Source organism: Equus quagga, chromosome 12 (genome assembly GCF_021613505.1).
Source record: "Equus quagga isolate Etosha38 chromosome 12, UCLA_HA_Equagga_1.0, whole genome shotgun sequence".
Lineage (NCBI taxonomy): Eukaryota > Metazoa > Chordata > Mammalia > Perissodactyla > Equidae > Equus > Equus quagga.
The window spans coordinates 107,988,340-107,996,263 of NC_060278.1; the positions used below are offsets into that span (position 1 = coordinate 107,988,340).

The window sequence follows — 7,924 nt, forward strand, 5'->3', positions numbered from 1 at the left end:
CACGATGCAGTTATGCATTGGATTTGTTGATTGATACCTGTAAGCCCAGGGAGGCTGTTAGCCCCGGGGGGGCTGTGAGCCTGGAGAGGCCATGGCCCTGGGGAGGCCGTTAGCCCGGGGAGACCATGGGCCCAGGGAGGCTGTTAGCCCGGGGGGGCCGTGAGCCTGGAGAGGCCATGGCCCAGGGGAGGTCATTAGCCCAGGGAGACCATGGGCCCAGGGAGGCTCTTAGCCCAGGGGAGATGTGGGCCCAGGGATGGCAGGCCCCATGTATAGTTTTGCTTGTCACCGTCACCCCAGCGCCTCGCACAGAGTAGGGTTGTCTTAGTTTGTGGTTTTTGCAGGGTGACCCGGGGATAAGGGTTTGAGGGCAAGTAACTCATAAAAAAGTGCTCCCAGAAGAGAGTGGTAAAAATGGGGGGAGCCACACAGGGCAGGGGAGGACGCCAGCAGAGGGTGGTGTGGAGGGCAGCTGCAGCCGGATCCCACAGGGGACTCTGGATTCGGAGCAGCTCCTCCATTTTGTCCCTAAGGGAGGCTGGGGGCTGGGCTTTACTTGTGCCAGTCAACCCTCGGCTCAGGCCAGCCAGCCTCGTGACCCCCAGCCCTGCCTTCTCTCTCACACGGAAGCCGGCAGGGACCACAGACACGGTGAAAGGATGCAGGGACCCAGGAGCACCTGGTGGTGCCAGCTGTGGGGTCAGCACACATCCAGTGTCCTGCCCGGGGCCTCCTGGACGTGCCTGGAAGAACAGGGCTGCCACCGAATCCAGAATTTGCACAATTTCTCGTGTGCTCTGACATGAGGAGGAGAATGCTTTTCATTGTCAGCTAACGCAGTGCCTCCCCGTGGCAATCATCTGAGCCCTATTTATGATTCCCATGGCTTTGAGATGTGGGGTCCCTAACAGGTTTGTAATTTTAGGGTGATTACAAGGTTTGCACATTGACCAGGTGACCAGGGCCAGGGTGGATGGGCAGGGGAGGGGGGAAGGAGTAAAGTCACTGTGTCCTAAGTGTCCACTCAGCTGACTGTCACCACACCCCCACCCCCAGACCCTGGGACTGGGAGGGCGGGGGCCAGGTCTCAGGCATGGAGTAGATGCTCAGGAGGGTGGACTGAAGGGTGAGTCGTTCAGTCCAGTGGGGAGTAGACAGAGCTGGCTGCCTCCCCAGCATGGCCCCCTGGGCCCCAGAATGACGGAGGATGATGGCTGGGCTGGGGGAGTTAGCCATGCACCCACCAACTGGGGTTGGCCCTCCCTGGGGGTCCCAAGGGCGCTGTTTCCCAACAGCAGTGGGAGGTCTTTACCGACGCTCTGAGCAGACAGGTGTCATCTGTGGGAGCGTCTTCCCAGGACTAGCCCCTGTCACCCACTGTTGATTGTTCCAGAAAGCACGCACTATACGGATTTGCTGGCTGTTGGGCTATCTCTATGTTGTTCTGTTGCTTTCGTGACAGTCACCAGAGGAGCCCGGGGCAGGACAAGGCCTGTGGTAAAGCAAGTGGCCACGATGTCAAGAGCACAGACACTTGCAGGTCTTCAAGCATAACATCCTTTGCTCTGGGGTGAAAGTTCTCAGTGAGCTGCTGCCGATGCCCCCTGAGGTACCAGAAGGAGGCAGAGCCAGGCAAAAATGTCATGTGGTGGAAAAACCCAGAGATTCATGAAGGAGCCCGACTCGGTCAACCCTGAGAACCGTGCCCTGTCTTGCTGGGATCGTAAGCTCCGGCTGAGCCTGGACCAGCTCCCCGTAGGTGGGGGCTGTGAACTCAAGCAGGAGAATCGGCGGCTCCTTTCCTTTTGGTTCTCAAATACTTGCTGGGCCCTTGCTGGTACCCTGCTGGGCTCCCTTTTAGGGCCTGTGGAGGCAGTTACACAGGACACGTTTGATCTCTGATTTGATGGTCACATAGCCAAGATGGACATTAAACTAATGAACACGAGAATGAATAGCTATTTATACATTGTGCTGAAGGCTATGGTGGAAAAAAGAACTGGGAAACCTAATAGGTGGTGTGTGGAGAATGGGACTATGAGGGATGAGTAGGAGTCTTCAGGGAAAAGTGTTGCCTCCAGAGGGATTGGCATGGGAGGTGGCCCTGTGGTGGGAGAGAGCTTGAGTGAGGTTCGGAAAAGAGACAGATAACAGTTGGAGAGTAGGGAGAGGCATGGCATGGCATGAGATAAGCTTAAGAAAGCGGAGGCCAGGACTCTGGGGTCACAGATGGGCTTTTGTATTTCATCCTAGGAGCCACTATGATGTTAAGCAGGGCTGTGATGCAAGGCTCTGTTTGCTTATTAGCAGGGGAGGATTAGCGGATGCTGGAAACTAGGGGGAAGGCTGCGGAGTTCGGTGGGGGGCATGATGCTTGCCTGGACCCCTGGGGTTAGAGGCAGGGCAGAGGTAAGGGCTCTGGATCAAGACCCTTCCTTCTCTTCCTCTTTCTCCTGAGAGTGTCCTGTAGTGCCTTTTCCCTGAAGACATTTCCACAAGGACCAGTTAAGGCAGGAATTGGCAAATGACAGCCCATGGACCAAGTCTGCCTGCCACTGCTTTTTGTAAATAAAGTTTTATTAAAACATAGCCACATGTATTAATTTACATGTCATCCACTGCTGCCTTCCTGCAGCCACGGAGTTGAGTAGATGCGCAGAGATTGCATGGCCCGTGAAGCCGAAGATATTTACTATCTGGCCCATTTCAGGAAACCATTTGCCTGTGTCTGACCTGAGCAAAATGAGTGTAGGACACATTTTCAAAATACAAATCTGTTGGCTCAGAATCTTCCCAGCATTTAAAATGTGTTTAATTCCTCTGAAAAATGCTAAAGTATGCATATTTTAAAAATTAACATTTATCCTTCAGCTTTGACTGGAATTGTATAAGAACCTCACTTTACACCGTGGGTTTAGAAAGTCAGGGTTGGAACTCAGACTCTGAAGATGCTGGGCGATATTATTTGTCCAAATTCGTACTACAACGCCAGTCTCCTGAGCTGTTACTTTACCGTTTATCCTCTCTCAGAAATGCTTCTTTTTATCGTCTCTGACAAATAGGACCTTTAGGAGGATGTCTCTAAGAGCAGCTTTTAGTCTTTGCAAACTCTTTGGGATTCTTGCAAAAGAATTTGTGTGCGTTTGCTTGTGTGCACATTGCAGAGCGTGCTGCTAAGCTTGGTAACACCCAGGACAGTGATGACGATGACTGAGCCAGTTTTTCACATTCCACCTTTCTCCCTCTCGGCCCCATCATCTTCATGTTTTAACTCCTGGTTCCAAATGCCGGGCAGCATTTTTAGATCCACTTAGATCAGACTTCAGCTGATTCCATTTGAGGAACTGGCCCTATGTCTGGCAGGCACCAGCGACCATTGGCAGAATGATGGGGTTGATACGAAACAGATGGGCTGGCTTTTTTTATGTGCTGTCTTTTTCACAATACACAAGAGGAAAAAAGAAGCCACTTTAATAATGTCTTGATTTTTCCACTGGTGTCAGAGGCATAAATGACGTCTGTTTATCTAGTCTTAATTTCAGCACCGTTGCTGTGTAGGGTGCCCTTGGATAGCTGGAAAAAGTTCAGAGGCTTGAGAAATTTTGAGACCCAACTTCTGCTAAAGTCTTAGAGAACCCTATTATCTCTGGAATACAGATATTGAAGAAAAGACTTTTATGTTCCCAAAATAAATTGTCATTAACACTACTAAGCAGGGGTACATTCATACTGCTTCATCTCAGGTTTATTGCTCAAACTCCATTTGACAGCTTTTGTGTGGTTGTTGCTGCCTGGGCAGCAAGGTGTAGATATGGATTGCCCGATCCATCTGTTCTGGAAAAGCTGCTAAGCAGCTGAATACGGTTGTTTCCTGCAGGACTTCTCAGAGCCTTTACTATGATAATATGTGGTAGGGCTCTTCAAGGAAGCCTTTTAGTATAGACAGTGTTTTCCCAACTGTCTTCATCCACAAAGCATCTCCCATGCTAGGGGGCCATGGAACACGCTATGGGAAACATTGGTGTCCGCCCAGATGACGAACTTTGTTAGAGAACCTGGCTGCGAATGCTAGACCTGCCACTTACTAGCTGTGTGACTTCACACATGGCCTCCCCCAAAAGCCTCCACTTCCTAAATGTAAGATGGAGCTGAAAATGTAGTCCCTGCCTCCTGGGGTTGTTTGCTTGGAATAAACACCCAAAAGAATTTGATGGCCTCTCCTTGAGCATTCAAAAATATTTTCTCCTATGATTAAGCATTCATTCAATTCACAATATCCCAGGGGCCCATCATTCACGACAAAGCTCAGCTAGACTCCTATTCTTCCTTTTCTGTTTCTCAGCACCTCCGACTAATGAACAAGGGAGAGAAGGGAGATGCCCTCTGCGTTAAGGGTGGCTTAGGTGGCAGCCGGGAGAAACGATGGCCCAGCATGAGGCCTGGAACTTGCTTAGGAATTGCGATGAGCTCCAGCCAAGGGGCAGAGAGATGGTGCCTGGTCGTTGTTAATAACCATTGACCTGATTTGGATCCTACTACAGGATCAGTGTCTTTCATTCATTCATTTCTTCACTCCTTCGTTCATTCACTGCATGTGTCTAGTTCTGTGCTGGGCTCCGGAGGAGGGAGAGCCTCTGTTGGGGTCCCTGTTTCGTCCAAGCTGGAAAGGCTGCAGTGTTTCCACCACAGAGGGCTGTAGTGGGTCACAGGCTCAGATGGATACGCTCGCAGGGCTGAAGGAAAAAGTCTGCGGAGTTTCTGGGAATAAAGCCATAGCCCTGTAGGAGTTTTCCCCCCGTTTTGAATAAACTCCTCATCTTCCTGCATCCCTCCCTGCCCCCACTCCACCCCGTGACCCGTTCCTTCCTCCATTCTGAGCAGCGGGATCACGTGAGCCACTTCGCTCCTTCCTGGAAGTGTGGTCCTGGTTCTGCTTCTCTTGATCAGTGCTCCGAAAATACCCCACTCTTCAGTTGTTACTCAGAAATTTTCCAGGAGGAGTGAAGGTCAAATCAAGGATACTTTTACATCTAGGAGACGTGAAATCCATTTTGAATTGGTTTTGGAGGCTCGGGCCCGTCCTGGTGATGGGTCTATAAACATCCAGCACTTTCTTTGTAGATGGCCATCGAGCCACATCTCTTGCAGCCTGGACACAAGCCATTGGTCTTTTGACCCTAACTCCCATGATTTTAGTATATGCTGCTTTAATTATCATCCCTGCCCTACCCCCGTTTCTCTTCCCTCCTCCCGTACTCTGGATAACAGCGCTGTTATCATCTGCTCTGCGGGGTCTAACCCAGGGGTTAGGATGAGGGCTTTTGGAGCAGATGCCCTGACTTCCAAGGCCGCTCTGTCACTTTAGCTGTGTGACCTGGGAAAATATTTCACATCTCTGTGCCTCCATTTTCCAACTTGTAATGTGGGTGATGAAAATAGTGACCTGCCTTCAGGGTCTGGATGGGAATGGAACGAGCTAATTCATGTTAAATGCTTAGAATGGAGTTAGTCATACAGCAGGTGCTCAATATGATGCTGCTGTTGCTGATGACAAGGACAACAAAACAAACCTTGGTTTTCTTGACTCTTCCATATGTTAATGCCCCACACTGGTTTCTCATCCAGCTCTGATGATTCCTCCCTCCTTTCCCTGCTGGCCTCATCGCCCTTGCCTTCCCCTTGCAGTGGGCTCCCTGCCTCCAGCCTTGCACCCTGCGCCCCCCACCTCTGGTCTGCCATCTGCCATCCACATTCTATGTGGTCTTTCCACAGTGCTTGTCTCATGCCAGGTCCCTCAGTGATTCCCATGCCCTCACGGCTCCTGTCATGGCCACTCACAGCTCTTCTTGGCCAGGCCCTAGCCTCCCCTCCATCCCCTCTGATCCAGAAACCGTGAGTTCTAGCCCCAGAGTTTTTAGATTCAAGTACACAGACCCATGCCAACTAGTTAGGAGTACTAAGGATAACACAGCACTGTTATTTTTTCATTTATCAATATGTATTTAATTAAAAGGTTATTTTCTTACTTTGAGATTATATTCTTTCTAATTATTTATAGTCACTGGTGATGATAATAGATGATAGTTTTGTGTATGTGTATTTGTGTGCATGTGGTAGTCATTAATTGGCACCATAGAAAGTTGGCATCTCTGTGTGGATCCCAATTTTATATGTGGCAATTTTACTGGGCTTCTGAATGTCAGAGATTGGGAACGTCAGATCTTGCTTCCCTGCATTGTTCCCCATCCCCCCCACACCACGTACTGTCATGCTTTTGTGGATTTGTACCTTTTATTCAACTCCTACTCAACCTCCAAGGCCCAACTCAAATGTCCTGTGCCCCCACCAGCTTCCCAGAGTTTCCCACCCCAAGGCAGGAAGAATTGCATCCTCTGCAGCTGTTGTCCTCTGTCTGGGTTCCTCCTGGGATCCATGCTCTTTGGTTTTCTCGGCAGTCAGTGAGCCCACCAGGGCAGGGCCGTCTCCACACCTCTTCCTTCTGCCCCAGGCCTGGCACAGTGCCTTTTCACAGAAGATGGTCTCTAAGGATTGCCAGACAGGTTCTTTTGGGCAGGGAAGGACTCACTGAAGAAGTCGAGGCCACTCTCTTTTGGTCCACATTCTGACTTCTTGTTTGCCTCTTTCGTAGCTCATGTCACATTCTAGAGTTATCTCACTGTCTCCTTGTTTGTTTTCTTCCTCTCCGTAAGCAGGTGAGCTTCATGCAGAGCGAGACAGCATGTTGATCGTGTTTACTGCTCTGTCTCAAACTCAGAGCAGCCCTGGCACACAGCCGGCCTCAGCTGATGCTTGATGAATGAGTTTGTGAATGAATGAATGAATGAATGAATGAAGCAAACAAAGTCTTGTTCCAGTATTGTCTGATACAGATGGTGCCTGTCTTCCCTATGAGGGCAGCCACTCAGCATGCGGTACCTGGTGCCTGACCTCACTCCCCCGGTGAGGTGGGCCTTTCCTTCCTGTGTTTTGGGGGAAAAGTGTCCTGGTGAAGTGGAAGGAGACAGGGACAGGTCAGTGGCCAGAAGACAAGGAAGCAGAAATGCCTGACATCACTAAGAGGGGTGGACTTTGGAGTCAGATGGATGGGGGCCAGATCCTGACTCCAGCACCGGCAGTGCTGAATCCCAGATTCACAGGTTGAGCAGGTGTTTATTTGAGCATCTCCTGGGTGCCAGGCACCAGAAAAGGTGCCAGGGACGTGTGATGAACAAGACGGCCACAGTTCCTGTTCTCATGGAGCGTACGTTTGTCCCACTGGGAAAGACAGATGACAGCAATAAACAGTAGTACATCCCAGGGTGATATCTGAGAGTGATCGGGGCTATTATGAGTAAAGGGTTTGGCCCTGCACCAGGCATGGAGATTAGCCCATAAGCTCGGTGAGCTCAGCCACAGTGTTGGTATCCCTTACTGCCTTGTTCTCGGACAGTGCCTGACTTGTAGGTTTGAGTGATCTGTCGATGGGGAAGGTGGGTGGGGTTGGGTACTGGGGGACAAGTGCACTGACTGTCCTGAGCCTGAGAGGGGACTTGGAGAGGGGTGGAGTGGCCTAAGGGACCAGAGACAGGAGGTGGCTGGAGCCTAGACTTGGAGCTCCAGGTGTCTGATGGCAGCAGGTGTCTGCCTCATCCATCCTTTAGGAACCTCTGGCGGCCTCCCTCCTGCCCTGTAGCTGCATGTTGTATTTCCCTAGGCAGATGTGCGGAAACATTTTTCACTAATTAACTGCTAATGCCTCACAGGCAGCAAAGGTGCCCCTGGAACTTAGCACCCTGTGTTATTCAGAGGCTGGAGACCTGCTAATGTGTTTGCACTTCCGAATGCTCCCCAACGTGAGAAGGAGTTTCCTCAGCAACTCCAGAGAGACACTGAGTATTCATGGGCTGGGGACAGAGGGAAGCCG

General features: G+C 50.8%; 1 protein-coding gene across 2 annotated transcripts in view; it reads left to right on the forward strand.

The window, feature by feature from the left end:
* Positions 1–7,924, forward strand: part of PHACTR3 (phosphatase and actin regulator 3) — a 244,500-nt gene that overhangs the window by 125,486 nt on the left and 111,090 nt on the right. The gene's annotated exons all lie outside the window — the stretch shown is intronic.